We start from the raw sequence: 27,393 nt of genomic DNA on the forward strand, positions 1-27,393 counted from the left end.
AATCGATGATTTTTTTAAATGAGAATAGGGGGTCGTAGCTCATTTGAAAGGTTCTTCAATTCTCTATTCAGTAATATAAACATTTACATAATTATTTATACAGGGTGCCCAAAAAAATTTTATTAAATTAAATTATTTGACAAAAAAAGAAGAATGTATGTAATTTATTTAATTCAAAATACATTGTACTGCTTTCAAAAATCAGAAAACAAAGTTAATTTCACACAGTCTTATTCGTACCTTCGAATCGATCGCAGGCTATCGTTTACAAAGAAAACCGGATTCATCAATTTTTGTTGAATTATTAAAAACTCGTTAAAAATTTAATACTCGATAAAGATATAATTTTATAGTCCAGTGAATTTTTAAATAAACAAATTAAATTGGTTCCCCCATTATGGGGGAACAAAGTTCATTAGGGACGTCCTCTCAGACGAAAGACATAGTGAATAGTGAAGATAGTTTAATGGAAAATAATAGTTTTGAACCTAGTGCTACTTTGCCGATAGAAAAACAAAAGGATATTAAATATTTCAACTTGATCTCAGATAAGTACAATTTAGATAATATTTGGGTTTATATTGAAAAAATTGGGAATGAAACTGGTCTTTCTAGATTGCACCCTATGGCGATAGGTCACCTACTATTTAAGACCCTGAAACTTACACATATTAAAGAGATAAAAAGCATTGGCCGTAATCGTATAAAAGTTTTGCTGTCATCACGTTTAGAAGCTAATAATCTTGTCAAAAATAAATTATTAGACGCTCAAAATTTAAGAGCTTACATTCCAAATCACTTGTTGGAAGTTAAAGGGCTTATAAGGGATGTAGACACCCAATTTGACATTAATTATCTCATGGAAAACATTGAATCTACTTCCAAAGTTTTAAATATTTATAGAACAAAGCGTAGAATCCAAAAAGAGGAAACAATTGAATACGTAGATAAAAAAACTATAGTTGTCACTTTTGAGGGTAATATTCTACCCAACTATATAGGTTTTAATAGAGTTTATTTTCCGGTAGAACAATTTATTGGTAGGGTCGTTCAATGCTATCGATGTTTGAAATTTGGTCATGTGTCAAAGCAATGTAAAAGTTCCCAGGAATGTTGTATTCAATGTGGGCAAACTAAGACTACTGATCATACTTGCGATAAAGCTATGTATTGTATACATTGTATAAGTAATGAGCATGTCACAATATCAAAAAAGAGTCCCTTTTATGAAAAACAAAAAAAGATTAAAAGTATAATGATCGAACAAAAGACTACTTTTTTAGAGGCAAAACATTTGTGTGAACAATCATTTTCTGGTGTTATGAGTCAAAATTACTTTTCTTTGCTTGAAAATAATGAACAAGAATTTCCTTCGCTTCCAAAAATTAATAAAAATTCTGTCTCCACTCTAATATCTTCTCAATTGAACAATAATTCACATGCATCTGTAGGAAAGAAAAGGAAACCAAACTCTCCTATCATACAATCTCCTATTCATAAACCTATCTTTCCCTTTACATTTGGACCTGCCCAGCCTTTACCGGCTAATCCACATAAACCCAATTATAACAAAGTTGAAAATAAAAATCAGTTGACAAAAACTATAACAAATTTTATAATGAGCCTCTTGGAACATATTCGTTCAATTGAAGATATAAAAACGTTAGACGATAAGACTATAATTAATGAATTATAACAGGTTTTAAATACTGTAAACAATAATAGCTTCTAATGGCTGTACAAGATATTTTAAAAATTGGTCAATGGAATGCTAGATCTATTATGTCAAACAAAAACAGTTTAATGCAATACGTAAACAATAAACAAATTGATATTTTACTAATTAGCGAAACATGGTTTAAAAAAGATTCTCATTACAGTTTTAATGGTTATAACCTAATAAGAAGAGATAGGAAGGAAGACCGGTTTGGTGGCGTTGCGATTCTTATCCGTAACACAGTAACTTTCAGTGAACTAAAACTAAATTATAACTTTAATTCTGATATTGAAGTTTGTGGCATCAAAACAAAATTTAAAAATATTGAACTCAATATATTATCTATATACAAACCTCCTAAATGTAAAAGTACAGTATGTGATTGGGCAAATATATTTTCACAGGTCACTGGTTCAGTAGTTATAGGTGGAGATTTCAATGCGCATAATACGATTTGGGGATCTAATTATAATGATGCAACTGGAATACAACTCATTAAAACTGCAGATGACTTAAATTTTACAGTAATTAATAATGGAGAACCTACCATTTTAACTAAACCAGATCAAAATAAATCAGCTATTGATGTTACTTTCGTTACAGCTGATCTAGTCAATAAAATTAATTGGTCTATACATACAGACACCTTGGGATCGAATCATTTTATGATCTATATGGAAATTACCGACATTCATTTACCTGAAGAAATTATTCCTAAAAGTAAATGGAATACAAGAAAGGCTAATTGGTCCATGTACGAAATTTCAGCAGAGCAATTTTTCAATAACTATTACCAAATGGAAAATACGTCGGACAAATATAATTTTTTAATTGATTGTATAAATTATGCAGCTCAACTATCAATTCCACAATATAAAGCTTATAAAAACAAAATCAGAAATTCTCCACCGTGGTGGAATACAAATTGTGATAACATTATCAAGGAAAGAAAAGAAGCACTTTCAAATTATAAGCAAAACCGTAACTTTGAAAATTACTTAAAATGCCAAGAGAGCATGGCTAAAAGTAAAAAAAAAATAAAGGAAATAGCTAAAGAAAGTTGGAAAAACTTTGTCTCAAACTTAAACAAAAACACTCCTTCCTCAGCATTATGGAATCAAGCTAGAAAAATCAATAGAAAACCAATTACTAATCGAACATGTCTTAATGATACATTAGTCGACGAAATTTTTGATCAAGTTGCTCCTCCATCAGTCCAATTACTAAAAAGCTACAGCTATGCTTCAAATGAACAAAACCATTTTTTGCTAGAACCGTTCAACATTACAGAATTAGAATATGCTCTTAAAAATCGGAATAACACAAGTCCAGGTTTGGATAATATTAAATATCCCATGATAACACCTTCCAAAAATAGCTAAACTTTGCTGTTGGAAATATTCAATGAGATGGTCAAAAATGGGAGTTTAGTTCCTCAATTTCAAGATGTCATTATAATACCAATACTGAAACCAGGTAAAAATCTCAACGTGGCACAATCATATAGACCTATATCTCTTATGTCATGCCTTCTTAAAACAGTCGAACGAATGATAAAACAGAGACTGGAATGGTGGTTAGAAAAAAAGAAATTACTTCCCAACCTTCAATTTGGGTACAGAAAAGGAAGAAGTACTTTAGACGCCCTTTCAACATTAGTGGTAGATATACAAAACACATTTACAGACAACAATTATTTACCTGCAATATGTATGGACATAGAGGGTGCATATGATAGAGTCTGTCTAGATATTTTAGTTGAAAAATTAGTCAAAAATTTCCAAATACCAGCCCAACTAGCAGGAACAATATATAATTTTTACTCATGTAGAAAGATATATCTCAGAGCACATAACAGTAGTCTGATAGGTCCACGGTACAATAACTTGGGGCTGCCCCAAGGATCAGTATTGAGCCCTTTGTTGTTTAATTTGTACACTGCTGATCTACATAATAGCCAAATTGAAAACTGCACTTTGAAGATTATACAATATGCTGACGATTTTCTTGTATACTCGTTTTCAAAAAAATATGATAATTGTATACAAACATTAGATAAAATGCACAACTTGTCAAACAATTGGTTCCAACAAAATGGATTTGAAATTTCCACAAACAAATCTAGTGTTTGCATTTTCACACGACACAACTTACCAAATATTGATAAATTAAAATTAAGCAATCATGAGTATAGTTTCCAAACTTCTATCAAATATTTGGGGATGATACTTGACCGAAAACTAACATGGAAATCACATATTGAGTTTATGCTAAACAAATGTAATCAAGGAATAAATTTTTTAAAAGCAATTTCAAAAACGTGGTGGGGAGCAGATGTTGAAACATCATTACTTTTCTACAAAGCTTATATACGATCAATCATAGATTATGGTTGTGTACTCTATGGCTCTGCATCTGATCGGGCCCTAAGCAGAATCGACGTAACACAAAATACAGTTCTGAGGATTTGTTTAGGTGTTATGAAATCAACTCCAATTAATGCGTTACATGTCGAAGCTTTAGAGATGCCACTGAAATATAGAAGAGAATATCTAAGTAAAAAATTTATTATGAAATTACAACATAAAGATCCTTCCCTTCATTTAAAAATAAGCAAATTGAATGAAGCTGATCTGACGAATAAATATTGGAAACACAAGAATTCACCTCCACTTTGTGAAGCTTTTCGCAGTATGTCAAACTTTGATGTTACTTCAAATCCAGACGAAATCTTAGACTTTGAAGATTTTCCTTCATTATTAGATTTGGTAAAAGTAATTAAGCCAAGTTATCATGAAAATGCAGCTATCAGTCATAACATCTTAAGAAGTATCTTGGACGTTTTTTCGGAGTCTATAATTATCTACACAGATGCGTCGAAGTCAACGTTTGGCACTGGATGTGCCTTTTATGTCCCATCAAACAATACAGAAAAAATGTATAAAATAAATAATGCTTTCTCAATATTCAGCGCTGAAGCAATTGCAATTTATGAAGCTTTATTATATTTTATGAATACAGAAAATAAGTCTACAGTAATTGTTTCTGACTCACTTTCCGTACTGACAGCTATTCAGACAATAATATTTCCAAGTCATAATTTAAACAACTATATCTTCCAAATTAAAAAAATACTTTATGAAATCTATAAAAAACGAAGAGAAGTGCATTTCCTATGGGTTAAAGCACACATAGGTATCACCTGTAATGAACATGTTGATTTATTAGCAAAAAAAGCCATCACACATGGATCGTTAACCGGACATAAACCTTCTAATCCAGATATATGTGCAATTGTTAAAAATGAAGTTAACCAACAATGGAGACGTACATGGAACGAATCTAGCAAACATAGTTCCTCTCAATACGCGATGATTCAACCTAAAGTGCCCACTGAGTACTGGTTTAAAAATTATTCCGTTCCCCGCAGATATATTACTTCCATTATTAGAATAAAATTTGGGCACGCCTGTTATCCTTATCATTTGGCGAAAATTAACATGTTATCTTCAAATCTATGTTTAGACTGTCAAAAAGAGGGAGACTTAAATCATATATTTTTTGAGTGCTCAAAGTATACTCAACAAACTAATAAACTAATTGAAAATTTATTAAAATATAATATATTTCCACCTTATAATTTATGTTACCTACTTTCTCTAAATAAGAAAACAATATATGACTGTTTAATGGAATTTATTTGTAAAAGTAAAATCAACCTTTAAGCATTATCCACAAATGATTATTTACCTTTGTTTTATCCCATATGTATTTACCTCCTATCCGCGACCTAGTCTAGTTATGTCTAAACGAAATGTCTTGAAGGGTCCCTAGACGAGAAGAAGCAAGTGACCCTGTCTTATTCCTACCTTAACTCCTGAATATAATAATTGTAATATTAACAACCAACTTTACGGTAACGTTTCCTTATCTTTCTTATTTTTGTTTTGTTTTATATTTTTGAAATGTATGTAGATTTTGAAATATACTTGTTGTGACTGGCTGAGTGGCGACAGCCCATGCCAAAAAAAAAAAGGAATTATATCCGCAATACGATATATTTTAAGTTTTCTCAGCATTTTTCTCTTAAGTTAAATCAATTAAAGGGTTGTTTGGGGGTGAAGGGGATGAGCTCAAAAATCGAAACTATATAATTTCAAGAGCTCATAAATAGCTAATAGCTCGTAATTCTGCCGCAAAAACCGATTCAATATTCCTATTTTTAAGTAGTGGGGGGGCTGAGTCAGCCCCCCCCCCCCACCACCACTAAAGTATTAAATTCCTGCTCAGTGGAACGAGCTCAAAATTTTTAGTTTGCGGAATATGAGAGCTCATAAATCAGGGCTATTTGTTTTTTAATTTTTGCAAGTGGGGGGGGGGGCAGCTCAACACGGGTGGCTGAAAGAGGGAAGGCGGCGACAGCTGTAAAAATCCTTAAATAGATAGTTATTTCAAACGAAAGTTTATGGATTGCAGATTTCTAAATGGTTCAATGCGATTTTACGTTTCAGACCTCATGGTTTTCTACAAAACCTATGTGAATATCAAGTTCCTGAAAATAACATGAGATATTTATAGGAGAATACAGATTTCAAAGGATTGGCTTCGTTTCACTTTTTCGCCCCTAATTCAAATCTGCACGGGCGAAATTTTGCAAACACGTTGGCTAATAAGCCTAATGAGTTACTTATTAAAATATTCTTGGGAATATTACACATGTCATTGAAATTTAAAAAAGGTAGAGGTTGGAATCAGATTGGATTCAAGCATCGCTTCGCACTTCCATCTATCCACCTCTTCCTTGGTCTTACTACTGGCCGACGTCCTACCATAGTCCCGCTAAGTGCTCTACTAGATAATGTATTGTTAATATCCATTCTTATAAAGTGACCTGTCCATCGCAATATTTGTATTTTTGCATAATTTGATATTGGTTAGGTTATGTTTAAAGCTAAATTTTTAAGAATCAAAGTTTTAAATTTTGTCTAAAACACGAGGTCTTACCATTAATAATGGCCAACCTAAATAAATACATTACTCAATTCCCGCGCTTTTTAATCTGAAAGATAAGTACATTCCTACTAATTGAAGAGACTTCCTGTTTACTATGATATAGCTTGATAAAAGTATATCTCAACAAAGGAATCACAGTATAATAGCAGCTTATAGATAGGTTCTCGAAAGTGGTTAACATTAACATTGGCTCGCATAATGGATTATTTGTGTCTCTATCAGGAATGCAAAGAATGCGGTAATATAACTAGATAATGAAAAAATATATGACTAGTACATAGTAACATTTGGATGCTTCAGAAGTAAAACGATGTAAGTCACATTCTCCCTAAAAATGACTTATGAGATGTACCAACATATTATTATAATATGTATAAATATAATATTATAATTTCCTTGTTTGTATTTATGAATATAATACTTATATTATGATATGATAAATAAAGACGGTTTATTTATTTTTAATGACTCCTTATTTTTCTGCAACTACTTTCACAAACATCTCACAAACATATTATCCATTGCATTATGCATTTTAACCATTTATTGACTTATGTACACCGATTGGCTTCTGAGGCATCGATTTATAGGTTATAGATCATTTTTCACAATTTTATTTCATAATTTTTTTGAAAACTGTACAAAAAGTGTATTCATTTTATTTTCAAAATAAAATAACTACTTTGGACAAAAACTTTTTACAAACATTAATATTATTAACGAAACATATCAAGAGACAAATGGTGAAATAGTTTCTAAAAAAAATTGACTTCGTTTGGGAGAATATGCTTCTTTTCATGAACATTTTTCAGTGCGTCACAAATGATACATTTTAGTGACATGATATTTTAGTTAAATCTGACAGTTGTCACATTTTATTTGCAATTTGGCATAAAATCAAATCAATTGTGTTTATTGCATTTATAAAATGGTATTTTCTTTGATTTGTATAGTCTTATAAATTGTACAGTTTATATTCGTAGATATATATTTTGTAAATATTTTTTTCGATTATGGCGCCATCTATTGACAACTAGAATAAATGTTATAAATGTCACCGACGAAATGTAATCTCCGACGTGCGTTTTTTTCTGTCATATGCAATTTAATGCGTTAGAAAGAAATCGAAAAACTGTGACGCACTAAAAGATCCTCATGAGAAAAAGCATAGAAGATTTGTATCATCTGTACCGAAAATATATACAAGGTATCGCTGGATTCAATTTGATCTGACCAGGAAAAATATTCAGAAGAAAACGCACATTAGGAAAAAGAACATCGGGGTTTAAAAACCTGAGTCAGTGGTTTAAACAAACAAACGAATATGTTTTCCAAGTATAATAGCTGTTATTAAGGGGGTGATTCAATTTGAAGACGTAAAAACCTTTTTTAAGAATGCTGGTCAACAGAACATCTGCCTCTTATCTAGTTTTTTATTATCCTTTCTCTTGGGTGAGCAAAATAGTAGGATCAACAGCAAGTAGTATCTATCCTCTCGATATTTTTTGACCTATAAAACGTCCACTTGAAATCTTACCGTACATGATGATATCATTAATATCATTAGCAGATATCTATGTACTTTGTAGAACTTGTAAAAAATATTTCGAGGCTATAAAGCCAAAAACAATGAGCTATGAATTGAAATTGATAACTTTCCGTGGGCTACTATAAACTGGGTTAGGTTCGGAATATGCCAGAGGGAAAGGAAAATACTTTTTTTAGGGCATTACAAAAATAGATAAAACGTGTACTTTTCGTAAATGGACTATTCGTCAAAAATTATGCCTCCAATTTCGGAAGCAGCATCCAAATTGTTTTTTTTAATGACATATTCTTGTGATACACATTTTTACATTTTAATTATAAAAAAACTAGATTGAATTAATTAAATGAAAGATATAGGATATGATATAGTTTATTACCTTTCAAAATAAGCAGAAGTTCACAAATTTTTAAGCAATACCTAAGTGGATAGTGGATCGGCCTTCAAACTCTTGTGCCACACTTTTGCTGGTACCCCGCAACAGTAATTACATAAACACTATAGATACGATTAAGCAAATATACCGTATTAACCAATCTATTTTGTATAAAGATAAATAAATTGATAAAGTGCTTGTGAAGAGAAGAGTTGACAATAATATTTAATATATTTTAAATAAATTCAATAGATAACCCTATCAAATCAAAGTGAAGGCTATTCATATGACGATACAATCAATTAGTTAAATAAACGAAATCAAAAATATTCGAAAGGTGTGCCTTTCACTTGTTTTACGGAGAGCCCTCGACAAAAATTCTAAAGTGGGTAGGCAGTGAAAAATAAATGTCGTGGGTCGCATCCGTAGTATGTAATGTAATATGCAACTCAAGAATGCTTTTGTGACCTTTATGGAGAACTTTCTTTCATACATAGAAAATTTACCAACAGAATTGTGGAGATAAAAAAACAAAGACACCAGAGTAGCTCGTCTTATTATAAAATTTGACAGAGATATATGTACATACATAATGTTCTCCATTAGTGTTGTCTAAATGCAAGAAGATGAGACTTAGACAGTCTTGGTCTTGCGCCAGTACACCTGGTTTTGGTCTTGCAGCAAGAGTCTTGTAAGTCTCGCAGTTGCTCATTAGCCTATCGCATTTCTTAGAACCATGTAACAGAGTAGGCATATATTAAGCTTGCGTATCATAGCCATAGTAAAGACCAACCAAATTAATAAATATGTAATTAGTGTAATGCTAAGGTCTTTAATAAATCTTGCACACCAAGGTGCAAAATGTGAACAAAGCACCGGAAATGTTGATGGTCTGAATCGAAGTGTGGCAGCTGTTTGTCCAGTTCATATGTACAATGGTACATTTGGTATTCGCAGTTGCGTTGTCGACCGTGATACGCTGTATTTTATCAATTGTCATATCTCATATTCCAATAAACGTTGGAAAATCGTGTAAAAGTTACTATTCAAATTAAGATTCCAACAGGTAAGGAACGAGTTGTAAATATTTATAAGTGGATTATCACATTTATCGAGAAGAATACATAGACATTGATCCTAACCACAGCACAGACCAGGAGAATTTTCATCAGATGTTGTTAACCTTCAAAAACTAGGAAAACACCCATTTTAAATTACCATTATTAACAATAATGTACATACGAAACTAATTATTCAAAATAAACCAGAAACAATATTCTTTACAATCCCAATCTTCCAGAAGAAATGAAAGCCTACCACTATTTCAATGCAAAAAACTGAAAACTATTTAATCGCTACAAATTGAAGCAGTTTACTAATATATTTAAAAAATAAATGTTCACAAGGAAAAATAAGACTCACCCACATCGATTTACAGGAAACAACCGTCTAGTCATTTTCTAACCTAACAGGAATGAGGGAAACTGAACCATGTGCTTTTGCTATTGTTAGTCACAAGTTCACTATACTAAGAACATCTAAAAATAGACCGCACTGAAAAATTTCAAGTTTGTTTTCGAGACGATGCATCCAACTGCCAATTACGTTTGATTGGCAAAATCGGTTTCTACTTTTCATTCAGAAGATTAAACAAAAAAAGCAGCATTAGTGATTAGTGTTACACATGAGTGTAAATTGCACAGTCAGAGTCAGAGTATTTGTGTCACCGATATTCATTCACTAAATTAATAAAATCATAAAGCAGGATAAAATATCGAAAGAATAGAGAACGAGCGAATTAATTCTACTATTCAAAAAATGAGATAAAAAGCAGCCAGAAAACTACAGAGGTATCCACTTGCTAAATACTACCCAGAGGCGGATTTGAAGATTGGCCGCCCCTGGGCTATACGCAATTTGCCGCCCCCGGCCTTTTTTTTACTTTTTTACCAAAATTTGCCGTCCCCTGAATTATGCCGCCCTGGGCTATATAGCCCATCCAGCCCATATGTAAAATAAAATTCTACACTAATGAACCAGAGGATAAATTTAGCAAATGAACAACAGGGTTTTCGTACTGGAAGATCGTGTATTATACAGATGCAATATTCGTCATAAAGCAAATTACTTAGAAATCACTAAAGTACTTATAATAGACCAGCATTTCTATGTCTGATTGACTTGAAGAAAGCATTTGACAGAGTAAGACTAAAAGACGTAATCCATCTTGTGTCGGTATAATAGAGAAGTTCCCCTATATATCATAAAAACTATTAAAACCATTTACCACAACAACAAAATGTAAATCAGAATAGATAGACAACTTACAGAACCTATAGACATAGGCAGCGGAATAAGACAGAGAGACTCATTGAGTCCTATGCTCTTCAATTTTTTAATCGTGGATGAAATATGAAATCATCAAAAACGTAAACAAAAGAAGAGAAAGATACGGAATGGGAAACAAGGAAGTAAAAATACTCAGTTATGCAGACGACGCGCGACGCAATATTGATAGCCCAAGATGAAGACAGTCTGCAAAGATTAGTCCAGAGATTTAACATAAGAGTAAAAGAATTCAATATGACAATTTAGTCTTTGTAGATTATCTCCATGATTACAACATCATTTGGAGATTGTATAGGATCGTGCGTAGTTCAAAGGTTTAGTAAATCACAAAAAAATTATACATACTTTCTATTTACGTGACCTCACAAACAGGATTTGTAAAAACATTACGACTGATACTGATGCGGAAAACACAGATGGGACTTCACATTATAAATAGTGTGACCAACTCCAATTTAGTCGAATTCGGGACAAGACTGAAAAAACTACCTAAAATCCGGGACTTTTCAATGAAAATCGGGCCATTTTTTTTTTAAATATAAAACTTTAATATCATCATTTTATTGATTATTTAACATTTTTATGTTGACAAAAATTTTTTTAATGGAATGGTTTGTAATGATAATTACATTTTTGTTTTTTGACATTTTGTTTTTGACGTTCCGATTTTCAAACCGGAAATCGTTCTCAAAAAACGAAAAATTAGAAAATCAACTAATGTTGGATTTCCATGTAAATTGAACCTGGTTAAAATATAATGTATCATTATTTGATATTCATGTTTTTAAATCGTCTTTTCAGAAGATGATAATTAAATTACAGAAACCGGAAAAAGTCCAGAGTTTGAGTTTTCGTCGAACTATAATACGACGATATAAAATGCATGCGTTTTGGATGTGGTATTAGTATAACAGTCAAGAAATTGTAGACATTTTTTCTTCCCACCAATTCAATTTGATGTGAATTCTTAGAAGAATGATGTATTAAAAATTTCAATATGGAATTTTTCCAAAACGTTGAAAATTCGGATGGCCCGGAAGCCTTGTCCGGGACGCCGGGACACGACTTCGTAATTCGGGTCATGTCCCGGATTTTTCGGGCTAGTTGGTCACACTAATTATAAAGAATTTTTAATCATAATTTATGAATGTAATCGATAAAATGTTTCAAATACTAATTTCGAATCTCATAATTAAATTTTGAATTTTTCGGATCTACAAAGCTTTTTTGAAATTGAAACTGAATTCTATTTTTCCCTGTTTTTTTTTTCTATAATCATCCATAACATACAAATCACTTAGCCGTTACTTTAGATACAATATTAGGAACATGCTGTCAAAATAAAAACCAGAAACAACATCTAAAAAGTATATGATTACTCAAGTCTTTTCAGCCTTAGTTTCCGCTTTTTTTGCTAATCTGTTTAAGACTTATTAAATAATACATTTTTTGGGTTAACAGACATTTTTCTTTTATCCACAAGGAAGAATTTCCTGTAGCTGGCTGTATACCATTAATTTAATGAAAAATTCATCTTGATCAAAGGTATATTAATTTAAAAAGCCCCTAGAAGGGCTACAAATATAAAAACAAAACGTTTTCGCTCTGTAACAAGAGCATCATCAGTGTTACCTAAAATAAGTATAACCATATTAATTAAGACAAAATGTTAAAGTTAAAATGATGACCAAGATAAAAAAACAAAGTTTAGTTATACTTACAAGAACATGGTGATGGTGAGCCACCCAAAAATACAAAGGTTAAAACCTTTTGGGTGGCTCACCATATTCTTGTAAGTATAACCAAACTTTGTTTTTACCTTGGTCATCATTTTAACTTTAACATTTTGTCTTAATTAATACGGTTATACTTATTTTAGGTAACACTGATGATACTCTTGTTACAGAGCGAAAACGTTTTGCTTTTATATTTGTAGCCTTTTAGGGGCTTTTTAAATTAATATACCTTTGAACAAGATGAATTTTTCATTAAATTTATTTTCCTTTCAATATAATTCATACATAATCTATTAAACAAAGTCGGAGTCAGCCCATCTTCCTGATGTAGCCCTTTAGTTATCTGGAAGGGATTTGTCAATTATTGGTTTTGGACTTGTACTTGCATTTCTAGTGAGTCATGGTGGCTTGAACTAATTTTACTAACTTCCTTGGTATACGGAATTCGCGCATAATTAAGTATATTTTGTCTCTGTTTACGCATCTATTTGCGTCTACAGAAATTTGGTAGAAATTTGCTCCCAAGCTTTAGCTAATATTAGAGAGATATCGAAACCGTCGTTTGGTAATAAAAGATCCTTTATTTTGACACTTTTGACATATAAGCATGGTTATTTATGTCAAAATAAAGGATCTTTTATTAAAGGACGATGTAAAATAGGGTTTCGATATCTCTCTAATATTTGTTTTACGTTGACTAGCTAATCAATAGTATACCGTACTGGGCTAAATTCGGCCTGGTATTCTCCTATGATTTGCTCTGTGAAGAGACTCAATCTACTGTTTATGATCCCAAAGCCGTAACCAGGATGATCCTAAGGGGGGTTACAACTACTGGAGGGTCTCTGCGGGTATGGAATACCCCCACATAAAAGCGTATAGACCTCAAAGTACAACCTCCAAAACCCCGTATGATCTACATAAACACGTTATAGCTCACACAGAGTAAGGATATGCCTCTGTAGTTTTTGTAGCTGAGTTTGTCTCCGTTCTTGAGAACTTGACATATAATTGCTTTTTCCCCAGGCTGCTGGAAATTCTTCTGGGTTCCACACGTATGGTATTAGATGGTATTAGTTTATAAAATCCATCTATCAGTGTGTATCCTCAAATTTTGATAATTTTAGCTGGTATGTTGGCAATATCTGGGACTTAATTATTCTCCAGTGCTTTATTAACGGCATCCATTACTTCCAGTCTCGTGAGTGGATATGTCAATTCATTCATTCATCAAGCAATACTGAGTATGTCACAATAAAACCGTCAGAATGATTGCTGAAGTCGTTAAATCCACCAACACACAATTGCCGATATTTACAGTTTATCGATAGTCATAGTAGATAATATCGATATGTATTTATAGTTTTTCTGCTTTGAACAACCCTTTATAAAGACCGTTGTAATTCTGTGTCCTAAAAACTTTCTATCGCGCATTTCCAAATCGACTATATACTATTGTGTTTCAATTTATCTATCAAAGATAGAATAAAATTTTTTATTTTTTTTTAATATAACGCGGGCACATAAATTTGATACACCCTGTATATTGATTTGTAAATATTTATTAGAAGTTAGCTTTCACGCAAGGTGGTTTCTCCTTAAATGAATTTTTCCATGAAGAATATTAAAAACATTTGTAAATAAAAGTGAAGTGAAAGTTATTTAGGATTATTATTTTAAACCGATTGTTTATTACGGGAAAGGCAGAAGCCATAGGTAATTAGTTCTTAGAAAATTAAGGTAAAGAAAGTTTGGAATTTTAATCTCTTTTTGTTTAACCCCGAGTAAATTTTGTAGAATTTCCCGAAAGTAATTATTATGATGGTAGGAATATTTTTGAAAGTATGAGTGGGTGTTTCGAATGAAAAAAAAATGGGGAAGAAGAAATGTCTCTGATTGGTTTGGCAAGTTGGAATGGGAAGGAGAGAAGGTTGAATTTTCAGATAGTTTTGGAAAGAGGGATTAGTGTGTTACCGGCAGCCGAGAGGAGCAGTCAAAAGTTTTCGTGAGTAGTTCAGAAGCAAGTACTAGTGGTTGTATTGATAGTGAAAGTAGCTGGAAAGTGGAACGAGAGACAAATCAAATCGAGAAGAAATACCTCTTTGATTCTGTAAAGTCCAAGAGAGTAAGTTACAAGAATTATCGTTATTAAAATGATTTGTGACACCAAGTAAAAAAGATACTTGGGTCTCAGGAGATTATTGTTGAGAGAACGAGAGGAGAGAGATTTGGAGTTTATTGAACGAGTCCTGGTCAAAGGAAGCCTGGCTTGTGTTTTTGGAGAAATAGTTGCTGGTATCCTGCAGGATTGTTTGCTGAGAACGGAGAGGGCTTTGATTGGTAGCCTAACATAATCAGCAAGGAGGAGCTGTTTGGGTCAAGAGGAGACATCATTGTGTGTGAATCAAAAAGGTCAGTCAATAACCTATGTGATAGATTTTTTTATAATCAGAAGTTAATTTTTTTTTACGTAAAAGCATATGCATTTAAGATTCCAACATTTCAAAAATTTAATAGGAAGTATAAGTAATTTGCGAATACCAAATTTGTTTGTTTAGCTGGTTTTTTATTAAGGGTATCAAGAACAAAGCGATAAATATTTGTTTGAATTAGATTAATTTATATGGTAAAAGTTTCTTTTGGACAGTTATGCCCACAGGATTTAATTGATAAATTTATAGAGCATTGCTTTTGATAATAAAGGTATTTGTATGTGTTTATTTATGATGTTTCTATTTATTTCCTTTTCCTATTTTATCCCGATAAGGATCAACTAAGAGATACTGAAGCCACGAGAAAGGATAAGTATAACCTAAGAGAATTTAATTAAATTTTTTTTTTGACAAAAGGCACCCTGAGATTTTTTCTTAATATGTTTATGTATGATTTGCGTTAATTAAATAATTGATCAAATAAATAATAATTAATATAAATGTAATAGAAAGCAGATCATAAAAATACATAGTTCTTTTAGTCTAATTTAAACAGTCCTACCCATTTTAATACGATTATCTATCTATGTGTTCGAACCTTCCTACACACTAATACCGTCTAATACATACATAATAGCAAAGTCAATGACATTCATTCATCCCATTTACCATATTTATTAAGCTTTTCGTGTTCGAACCAAATTTAGATTACATTTAATATTTTGTGAGGATTTTACGCACCGTCGGCATCGCGTCATGGGCCTGATATTCATCAATAAATTCCTCATGAATAATACATACAACAAGAAAGCTGAAACCAGTCATTAGTTGCGTAATACACACTAATTTTCCGATATAATAATATTATCATGTGTTGCAATTAGACCCAGATGTTTACAAAACAGAGACGTCATTAGCATAGTGTATCTATTATAAAGAATGAATATTAATTTGGCGCGTGAGTTCATTCACGGAAGCCATTGTCATTTTCTAATTACAGATAGTGACGATTCTTATTGATAGTTCCAGTTCCAAAAATTCAAAATTGTTTCCTATGCAATGCAGGACACCAAAAATGCCATATACATATATTTCTGAGCAGACGTTTACCCCATTTATATTAGAAAAGAGAATGCCTATTAATGTATCACAAACTATTTCACAGAACTGCTAAATAATAGCGAAGTACAAAGAGAAACATGAAATATGCGAAACACAAAGAAAATGAAATTGAAGATGATCAGATAGCAATAGAAATCCCAACAGAGCAAGAAATAGAGAACGAAATAAAGAGCCTGGAAACTATCAAAAGCCCGAGAATAACAGAAATATCGGCCAGAATGATGAAATCAGGAGGGAAAAGACTGCAAAAAGAGATAGGTATGACCTGATAAGAATATGGGAAGTAGAAAAAATGCCAGAAGAGTGGACCATAGCAAGGATATGCCCTATACATAAAAAAGGTGATAGAATGCTATGCAAAAGCTATAGAGACTGATAATATCGCACTACTAGAAATAGTTTTCAAAATCTTGGCACAAAGTATAAGAAAAAGGCTAAATATCTGACGAACCAAATATTTGTCTTAACCCGACTAAGAAATACAGTCTACCCGTTACGAACATAAAACAGTGCTATATGCTTTGTTCGCTGACGACACAGTAAACAGACAACAAATGTACGAACTGATGAAAGAATTGGGGATGCCAAGTAAAATTGTCAGAATGATAAAGATGACGATGGAAAACACAACAAACGAAATAGCATGGAAAGGGTATACATCCAAAAAGTTTGAAACCAAGGAAGGATTACGACAAGAAGACCCACTATCAACAACTGCATTCAATCTGACATTGGAAGGAATAATCAAGAAAAGCAGAATAAACATGCAAGAAACACTATGTATTAGCACATCTGACACTAGTAGCAACAAGCAAGAAATAACTACAAAAGTTAATGAAAAACGTAATAACAAAAGCCAAAAAATTGGGACTTAAAATAAATGAAGAAAAGACAAAGTATATGATAATGGGAGAGATCCAAAAAGAAAAAGAAATTAACATCATGATGGAGAAAAAACATACTCGTTCAAAAGAGCCAAAGAAATTAATTACCTGGGAGCCAAAATAGATGAAAATGATCATGAGGAAGGGAAGATAAAGGCAAGAATAGCTAAAGGAAATAAAAAGTATGGTGCATAAGACTGTTTTCAGACCTACAGTAACATACGCATGCGAAACATGGGTGCTGGAAATGTCCAAAATAGACCTTTTAGAAAGATGGGAAAGAAAAATGCAAAGAGCAATATATGGAGGTGTGAAAATAGAAGGTCAGTGGAGAAGAAGAACCAATAAAGAACTGAAAGAACTATATAAACAACCAACGATCACGACGACGATCAAAGGACAGAGAATACGATATTTGGGGCACATCGAAAGAATGGGAAGTAAAAGAATACCAAAACTGGTACTCTCACGAAGACCAATACAAAAGAGAAGGAAAGGCAGGCCAAGAAAAAGATGGAAGGACAGTGTGTACCAAGATCTCAAGAAAAGTAACATGGAGAGATTGAAAGAACTAACATTGGACAAAAGGACATGGAGGGAGGTGGTGAAGGAGTGTATAAAAAGACTGAAGTGTAATTAAATAAAATTTGTAAGACTAAAACAAAATGTAATCAGAAATATAAAACATTTTAGCCCAAGGCTTACAAGCCGTGTTGAGCTTAATAAATAAATAATTGTCACTTATAGTAACAACAACGACAACATTGTGTTTGAAGAAAATTCAATCTGTGTGATCGCATGGTAGAAAAAAGCGAGCAGCAGATTGCTTGCGTTAAGAAGTAAAAATCAGATTAAGCACGAGCCGTATTATTGGATTAAATCTAATTGTGTAGAATGCCCTTTTTGTCGCACTGCGCTGCGTGCACAACGCTAGGCCCATTTATAATGTTTTACTACAACATTTTACAATACTTCCGTCTTCTTTATCAGACACACACACACACACACACACACACACACACACACACACACACACACACACACACACACACACACACACACACTTTAACTTAAGCTTTAAATTATACAGAGTTCGCAAAAAATTATAATAACAACAATCGATATAAACAACATAATATCCATTGTTTCACTTGAAGAAAGAAACCTAATTCATACTTCTATTTTTTGTTACTAATAAATTCATAGAAAATAGACCGAACATCGATATTTGAATTCTTCGTGTAACTTTGCGTCGATTTATATATGCTTTCACTAATCTTGGGTAATTTTTACTAAATTTTCGGTCATAATTGTTTAAACGGAAATGACTTCAAAATCGAAATTAAAGATTCAAGCTCGACTTTTTAATACGCTTCGATTGATATGTCACATGTACTATTTCTGCGACTATAATATGGCACTTCAGATTAGAACTTTTTAACCGGAAATGATATAAAAACCAAAAGTATACATTTGTTCTCATCTTGCTAAAGCACGTCGAATAATACATATACTTATACTATTTTGGTGATTTTAAAACGGTACTTCCGGTTGCAACTCCAAAACCGGAAGTCCGAGATCAAACGTCTCATCTTTGATACCATCCTTGGGTTATAAGCTTTCATTCGACACCTCACTTGTCATTCTACCTGTATTAATAACGGAGTTGCGTGTGCCGACAGACAGTCACGAAACTCGAAGTATATATTTGTTATCGTCTTGCTAAGATGCGTCGAATAATATATCGCTTGTACTATTCCGGCTACTTTAAAACAGTACTTCCGGTTACATTTCTAAAACCGGAAGTCCTAGGTCAAATTTCTCACCTTTAGTACCATCCTTGTGTGATAAGTTTTCATTCGACACGTCATTTGTCATTCTACCTGGTATAATGACGGAGGAGTTGTGTTTACGGACGGACAGACAGACATGGATAATTTATCGTTGTCACATTTTTACTTTAAGCTTTGCTGACGACCACATAGTGATCGCACACGACGAAGATGACCTCAGTTTTATGATGAGAAAACTGGAACAGCAATATACAAGAAATGGGATGGAAATAAACCTAAAGAAAGCTGAATACCTAACAACGGAGAAAACAGAAAATAGAACAGCTGGAAATAAACGAAGATAAACGAATCAGGGGAACAGACAAGTACAAGTATTTCAGTTTCACAATATCAAACAAATGAACAACGGAAGAAGATATAAAAAATATACTAGACCAAACAAGATACTGCATACGAAAATTGAACCCGGTACTGAAGAATATCAGCATAAAAACAAAAAAGAATATATAATAAAATATAATACCATGACAAGAAGTATCCTCACTTATGAATGTGAAAATTGTTCAATAAATAAGAAAACCAAAAACAAAATAAGAGCAACAGAAATATAATTCCTAAGAAGAAGCTACAGAGTAACAAGAACAGATAGAATAAATAACATATAGATTAAGAGAAGAATGGGAGTGAACTCAACTCAGATATAATAGACTACATCGAACAGACGAGATTAACCTGGTACGGACATGTCAGAAAATCGTTGGATAAATAGAATAACGGAATGGAGCCTGACAGGAAGAAGGAAGATAGGCAGACCCCGAAAATCCTTCAGAGATGAAGTGGACGAAGCAATGGAGAGAAGAAATCTGCAGGAAGCGGACTGGCAAAACAGAAAGAGCTGGAGAGAACGGTTGAGTGAAGGAATACAGTGAAAATTGTGGAAATCTTTAGTATATAATATGCTAAGTAGAATGATTTTGAAAAATGTTCTCAGGTGTGTTGCATCGGAGTGATAATTAGGGAGCAAGAAAGGAATGAAAATTTCCAATTAAAAATTCGTTAATGATTATTGTTTGACGTGTTTAAGCAATTTTATGACTCCATCAATTGGTGACTAATGAACACTTTATACAAATATACATGTATATTTCAGATAAAGTTATAATTGTCAGTTCCCACAAATAGTTACTTTATTCACCTTGATCTTAAAAATTAAACACTTTTTGCATGATCGTCCCTTTATAAAACCAACACAAGCTTTTATTCACCTTGAATGACTCAATTAAATAGCATGAATATTTTTTTGCATATTTTGTCATTTTCATGGTCTACATATCACAACACCTGAGTTTAAGTTACAAATCCGTCAGCTATTTATACAAAAACAATTTTGTACATAATAGCCTAATGATGTTCTGGAACTATTTTTTTGTGAACTTTTAATAATACATATTTACTGTCTTTATATTATTCATTTCAATTTCCACAATTCAATTTAGAATTCAAAAATCAATTTCCAAAATACAAACTGAACAAATTATTTTGTATTTCGAGAAGTATTTCTGATGTGGAAATTAAAATACAGTAGAGCGTCGATAATCCGAACTCTGGTAATCCGAACGTTCGCTAATCCGAACGCAAAAAATTATAAAATTAAAAAATATGATCACGGACCGAATTTTTGGATTTAATATGACAATATGGGCAAAATAAGACCGCGGATTTTTGTTTTGTTTATGCAGAAATACTTACAATATATTTGTTTATTATGCAGGTGTTTTATTCTTTGTAACTAAAACGTATGTACTATCAATGGTACTATGTTTATGAGCTTTGTATGTATTTTGAACATATGTTCGATAATCCGAACAATTTGATAATCCAAACTACCCCTCACTCCACTCTACTGTACCACAATAAAATTATTTTTAACAAAAATTGTGCTTAATTTCCATTAAAGATAGTAGATAAAAACCTAATGAACTTAAAATGAATGCAAAAGAAAATTAAGTAAATGGTGGATGAAATGAATTTTTAAGATATTATACAGGGACAGTTTTTATTGATATATTGGTCGATAATTCCATTACAGTATGGAATATATCTAAGTTATTTTGAAAAAAATACACAGGGAATGAAATTCTACAGACTTGGTTGATATGCCGAATTCTATAGTGTTGTTTATAACTATGTGGTAAAGCAAACATACAATTTTTGAAATGGTACACACAGTATATTTTCTCATATTTAGATTTCTCTCATAATCCCTGTTCTTACAATGTGGGGTTTGACACTATTATACAGGGTATTTAACGAGTTATTATAAAAGACCACTTTTATTATGAAATCGCTCTGAAATAAACACCCTGTGTATAAAGAAGAAATAAATAAATAAGTATTAATTTTACATAATAAGGGAAACAGTATGATGTAGTATTTAAATTAAGTTTAAGAGAAATCATGACAAATATTTGTATACATGGTGAACTATAACAGAAAATTAAGATTTTGTCATATGTCACATGTATTATTTTGATTCTACTTATTTCGTTTATGTAGTTATTTAAAAATTATACTTATATTTATTTTCAATTACTAATGGAACAAAACTTTTATTGGGCTAGCTCAAATTGATAAATTATCTCAGGGTTTTACGTCATCCAATCACAGAAATGCAAAACCAATACTCAGAGGAAGCTCATGGATAAATAAAATTCAAAAGCAAAATATAACCGCATATTAAAAAAAATGTTCCAAAGAATTAAACACAAATTTTAATGATAGAATAAAATGTAAAACAAACAATCTATGAAATGATTATGTACGTAAATTTAAAAAAAGGTATGAGAAATACCGCAAATTATTTTAAAATAGAAAGTTTACCAAACAGAAAGTATAGATACAATAATAATTATAACTGGTTAAAATATTAATTTAGAAAATTACGAAATTGTTTATGTTAAAATTTATGTCAAATTACACTGGAGATTTTATGTAGACATCGATGAAGCCAAAAAAAAAATTCTCGCAACAGAGAATATCGATAGAGAGATATAGATCTGAATACCTTGGTACTCAGATACCAAATGCTACCACTTCTCACTGAATTTAATTTTAACTTTAAAAAAATATACTTTGCTCCTTTTTTTCTTTTTTTCAGCACAAACTGCTCCTTTAAGCTCTCAGGAATACCCTCTTTTTTTCTCTCTTTGCCAAAAACTGTCTTGGTTCAACATCACCTTCCATAAATCACATACCTTCATTTCTATCAGTCAAAACAAACATCCCTCCTCCTTCATATTTCAACGTCTTCAAATTTCCAGTCGTAAGTACTTTTAACATTTTCTAGTTAAGATTCCCGACTTTTTCCAAATATTTCTTGTACCTCCGATTTACAAATCTTACAAAAACGTCTTTCGTATACTCAATTTCAGCCGCAAATTGTTCTTCGAAGCACTTTAACTCAAATTTACCCGCACTGATAAGATTATAAATATTTGTCCAAAAATCATAGAATTATTTTACCATTGTTAAAAGAGAAACTTAGCAAAACTGGGTAATTCCAATCTATACCTATTTTAACATGTTGAATGCAAAAATGAAATATTTCAAAAACGAACTACTTTAACGTATTACAAAATAACAAATTTGATGCATACAAATTATTATACAATTAGATAGTTAGATTTTCTTCTTCTTCTCTGCCTTTATTTTTTTACGACTGTATATTTGAAATATCGAACCCTAAATGTGTTCAAAAGATTGCATTTTTGATACTCTTTCATTTTTATAAACCATTCCTAAATCTCAGAGATATGTAATGCTTTTGCTATTTATATTTTAAATAAAGTTAGAGAAATGCAGAAACCTTCATGTGGTCCTTTCGTCACAGCAAATAGCTACAGGTGATAGGGTGTTGCCTATTATAATTCTAGATGTCGGTCCATTATATTACAAGTTTTGTAGTGCATTTTTTTATCAGCATGTGATTAATATTGTTGTCCCAAAGTACTTTCCAAAGTTTTTGACTGGCACTGTATCATAGGCTCTTTGCAGATCAATAAAAGTTAGGTAGACTTCTTAATTGTTTGCTGTTTTCTTTTTTATGATATGCTTTAAACAAAACACATTATCAATACAAAACCTTCAAGCCATGAATTCACTTTGTTCTTTTCCATGGTAACTGCAGTATTCTTCTATAACAGGGGTCACCAATTAGCGGACCGCAGTCCGCATCCAGACCGTGAGCTAGTTTTGTGCAGACCGCCAATAAATTCAGAATATACCTAGTGTTTGGCAATTTTGAAAATGTTTGACCATGAAATTGTGTACCATGTTTGGCTCAACTTATGTGTGCGAAGCCGCTTTATCAAGAATGAACTTTATTAAAAATCGGTAGAGATCTCACTTAACAGATGAATATCTCAACTCCCTAATGAGACTCAGTTTCACTAAACTCACTCCAAACTTCAGACAGGTTGTACATAAAAAATGTCATTTTTCTCTCTGATAATTTAATTTTGTAAAGATATTTCCCCCTTATTGTTATACTTACTAATCATTAATTTTGAAATTAAGTAAGCTGTAATAATATAAAATTGTCATGTGCATTTAATTAAAATAATTTTCAGATTTAATAAGTTTGCAACAAACATCTTGCATTGAAACAAATGTAGAAAAGATAACATGTTAATAATTAGCATTTTGTACTATGATTATTTATTTTAAATTCTCAGTTTCCTTTCTACAAAATTGAAGATGTCTAAAAACTTCATTAGCATTCAGTAACAATTTACAATACTGCTGTTTTCAAAATATACTGATAATAACATCAAAACAATATACAATGAATTTATATTTTATTTATTGTACCAGGAAAACTTACAGAAAAGTATACAGTAACCAAAAAACAATCAGATATTATTAGTTTTCCTTTCCATATTAGTCCAGGTGTGAGGCCACTTTCGTATGAAAAATGTTTCTGACTCGATTTCTCTGCGGATTTCTGTTCAAAAATGTCCCCTTCAAATAAATCAGAAGGGTGCCGGGTGAAACAATTTTTTAAGCAAATTCAAAATTACTTTTTTGCCTCGAAAAATGTATTTTTACGTTTCTTGGGTAATTAGAAACAATAAAGGTATCTTCTCATATTTCTGAAAAGTTGATAGTTTTCGAGTTATAAGCGATTTAAAATCTGAAAAATGCGAAAATATGATTTTGCGATGCTTGAAAACTCTCCAAGTTTAATTAAATGACACATCTTTTTTATTTAAGATGACCCAAAATTGCTAAAAACATATTTTCGCGGGCAAAAAAGGGGATGTATTGAATTTGTAAAAAAAATATTAAACAATTTCTCCCAAAAATTTCGCCCGGTACCCTTCTGATTTGTTTATAGGGGATATTTTTTAAAAAGAATCCACAAAGAAACCGAATCAGAACCGTCAGGACACAGGCAGCATAAATCTGGACCCCGGAAGTGTTATAGGTTTTCGAAACGGACCCTCAGAGAAACTAATTGGTGACCCCTGTTCTATAAGGTCCATTAATTCCCTTACGACTAAGTGTACACAACACTGAGAAGTCTGGATAATAATTGGGGTATTTTCAAAAGAGCACTGACAAACTACTTAAATAAAAACTACAGGAGCAATTCAAAAACCCAACAAAAGAGAAGCCAGAGACAACATGATGGACAAAAAGCACAAAAAAGGGATGCAAAATAAAGCAATAATGCTATCTGACTGGTTAGAAATATGGATATGGAAGAAAAATTAAAAAGTGAAAAAAAATTAAAATTTATTAAAATAATGATGAATTAAATTGTTTGTTTATATGTAAACAAAGTCCCTCATTGATACCTTCAAAAGTTGACTGGCAAAGGGAATAAAAACTACAAATAAGTAGGTACACTGAATATATCATCGAAACAATTGTGAGAAAACTGACCTGGAGAAGAAAAAACTAAAAGGAAAAAATATTGAAGCAAAAAGATGAGATGCAGACTATAAAAATAAGCTCATATGATTTTCATTGTTTCTAAACAGATTTATATTTATGTAAAAAAGTGGACCCTATTAAATCATTTGAACACTTAAAAATAGGTAGGGTAGGTGGGGGCAAAAGTATGCACGGGGCAAAAGTACGCATTTACATTTTTCAGTAACTTCTTATATGTTGGCGACAACATCTTGTGGTATATGTTTGTACTACTCAGTAGCATTGGATGAAAAACTTTGGCGCAATCAGGGCGAACACAACAACAAAAATGAGATAAAAATTATTTTTGTACCTTTTGATCTAATTTTTCTTAAAAATTGATTGATTCTAATTCTTAATCTTTCAAACTCAGATTATTATTGGTTAGGCATGTTGAAAGTTTATTGTTAGAAGTTAGAAGTCCTTTTCTACATGACAGTTTGAAGTTCATATGTGCATAGTTTCATATTGAGGTTATATATATTATTGGTTGCCGGATGGGGCAAAAGTACTCACACAAATGGGACAAAGGTACGCACTGCGAACATTGAAATGTGGCAAACATTCGCAGTGCGTACCTTTGCCCCCAGTGAGGTAGACTTGGCAAATGCATGTTTCAAGTCAATCTTCAAAGTGAATATCAAATTGAGCTTGATATTCTATCAGCTAATTTTGTCTCATGCATACTTTTGCCCCATTGGGTGGGGCAAAGGTACGCATTTACATTTTTTTTTTCAAAAAGTTATCAACACTACAAAAATAATGTTGAAGAATTTCCATTTGCCTAATATGATTACAAAATGTATCAATTTCACTTTCATCTATACCCTGTGCCAATCCAAGCATTAGGAGATTCACTAGAGATGAAAATTTAGAAAATGTGTACCTTTGCCCCCACCTACCCTAGATATTGTTCAAATAGTACAGTTCTAAAAATGATGAATATACAAAAAGAAACAAATAAATGGTTTTATTGCAGCTACATTTTTATAGACAACCAAAATAATGTAAATATAACACAAAATAAGCAAAAATACCTAATCCACATGTTGGATTTGATGCAATGCTTCATCATGGGTTTTATTTATCACATGCGTCATAAAAGACATCAGGAAAATTGTAATTTTTCGTACATTTTCATTTTTGGTTGTTTTAAGATGTAAAAATTGCAATTTCACATTTTAAAACACACTTATTTTAATTATTTCATTCAGCATTGTTTAACAAATAAACACAATAAAGAATGTAAAAATATAATAATATACATATTCCCGCCAGAACATAAAATGCTAGCAATACGATTAGTGATTAAATTTTTACTTTTAAGCATACCTATGTAATTTTGGAAAATAAAACTACATTTCCTTAATATTCAATAAGTTTCATTTCTATTGACCTGAACGCCTATTTATTTATGTTAATTATTATCTACCCAATTAGTTGCTTTTATAAATATGTATTTATTTTGATATTTAATACAAATTCGCAGAACTAACGCCACAATTTAAAATATGCATAAACAAGTGTAATTATTTCGGCATATTTATTTGCGCTATATTGCTCATCATAGGGGATGAAGGGTCAAATATGCGGGGTGTGTCAAATTGAACCAAATTTAAAACAAATGAAACTAAATCCAGTGATATGTTGTTTAGCAAGAATTATACTGATAAGTGTAAAAATCGGTAAGAGAAATAAGTTTATTCACCAAATAGGAACATTCAGTTAATATCTATCGATTAGTTCCATTTCCTTGAAGAAAATTGGAAAACTGCGAGTGGAAAAAGTGAAAGTGTACTTACATTGTGTATAGTTTTATTCACAAACTGCTCAATTAATTTTAGAACCCCGAATTGTTTTATTGTAAACACGTGTTTTATGTATAACCAACAAGACAACCTAACCCGTACCTTACTACCTCAGCACTATTTTCACACTGATGCCATTTTCATTTTCTTCAACAGCGTGTACCGCGAAATCCATCAACCTGCGATCGGAGTTAAGTTAGCAACGACTGAGAAAATTCCGTTAGGTTGCACTCCATGGGCGTGTAGTAATTTTTTTATCAAAATTTTTATAATATTAGGTACAGTTTAATTTTTATAAAATTTTTAACAATTTCTCATTTCCTGTATGGTATATTGTTAATTTTTTTCGCGACTACATTTTTCCCGCGAATAACTTGTAATTAAAATTGTTTTATCGAATTTCCACTCAGAAGTTGTTCCCAAAATGTAAATGGGTGATTCGCCAAAATAGACGGCAATTTCGAGGTAGAGAAATTTAATTTAAAACATGGTTTAGAATTAGTCCATTTGAAAATATATTTTATAAAATGAGCTATTCAACTTAGCCATGATACCAGCAGATATCATTTTTAAATATTTTCCGAAAAACGGAAATGTTGTGACTTCGGAGTTGACAAGTGTCCACGGTGTTGACGTAATTC

At 31.7% G+C, this 27,393-nt stretch overlaps 1 protein-coding gene across 3 annotated transcripts in view; it reads right to left on the bottom strand.

Annotated features, from left to right (window-relative positions):
- LOC114325208 (equilibrative nucleoside transporter 1) overlaps positions 1-26,912 on the bottom strand; it is a 61,579-nt gene extending 34,667 nt beyond the window's left edge. The window contains exon 1 of one of the 3 annotated variants that reach the window (XM_028273216.2): positions 26,747-26,912. The gene's annotated coding sequence lies outside the window, so the exon portion shown is untranslated. Of the gene's footprint in view, positions 1-8,655; positions 8,820-10,074; positions 10,094-26,746 lie in introns of those variants that run through there. The other 2 variants (XM_028273226.2, XM_028273219.2) reach the window with 2 other exon arrangements.
- Between the last annotated feature and the right edge of the window lie 481 nt (positions 26,913-27,393).

Source organism: Diabrotica virgifera, chromosome 4 (genome assembly GCF_917563875.1).
Source record: "Diabrotica virgifera virgifera chromosome 4, PGI_DIABVI_V3a".
Classification (NCBI taxonomy): Eukaryota; Metazoa; Arthropoda; class Insecta; order Coleoptera; family Chrysomelidae; genus Diabrotica; species Diabrotica virgifera.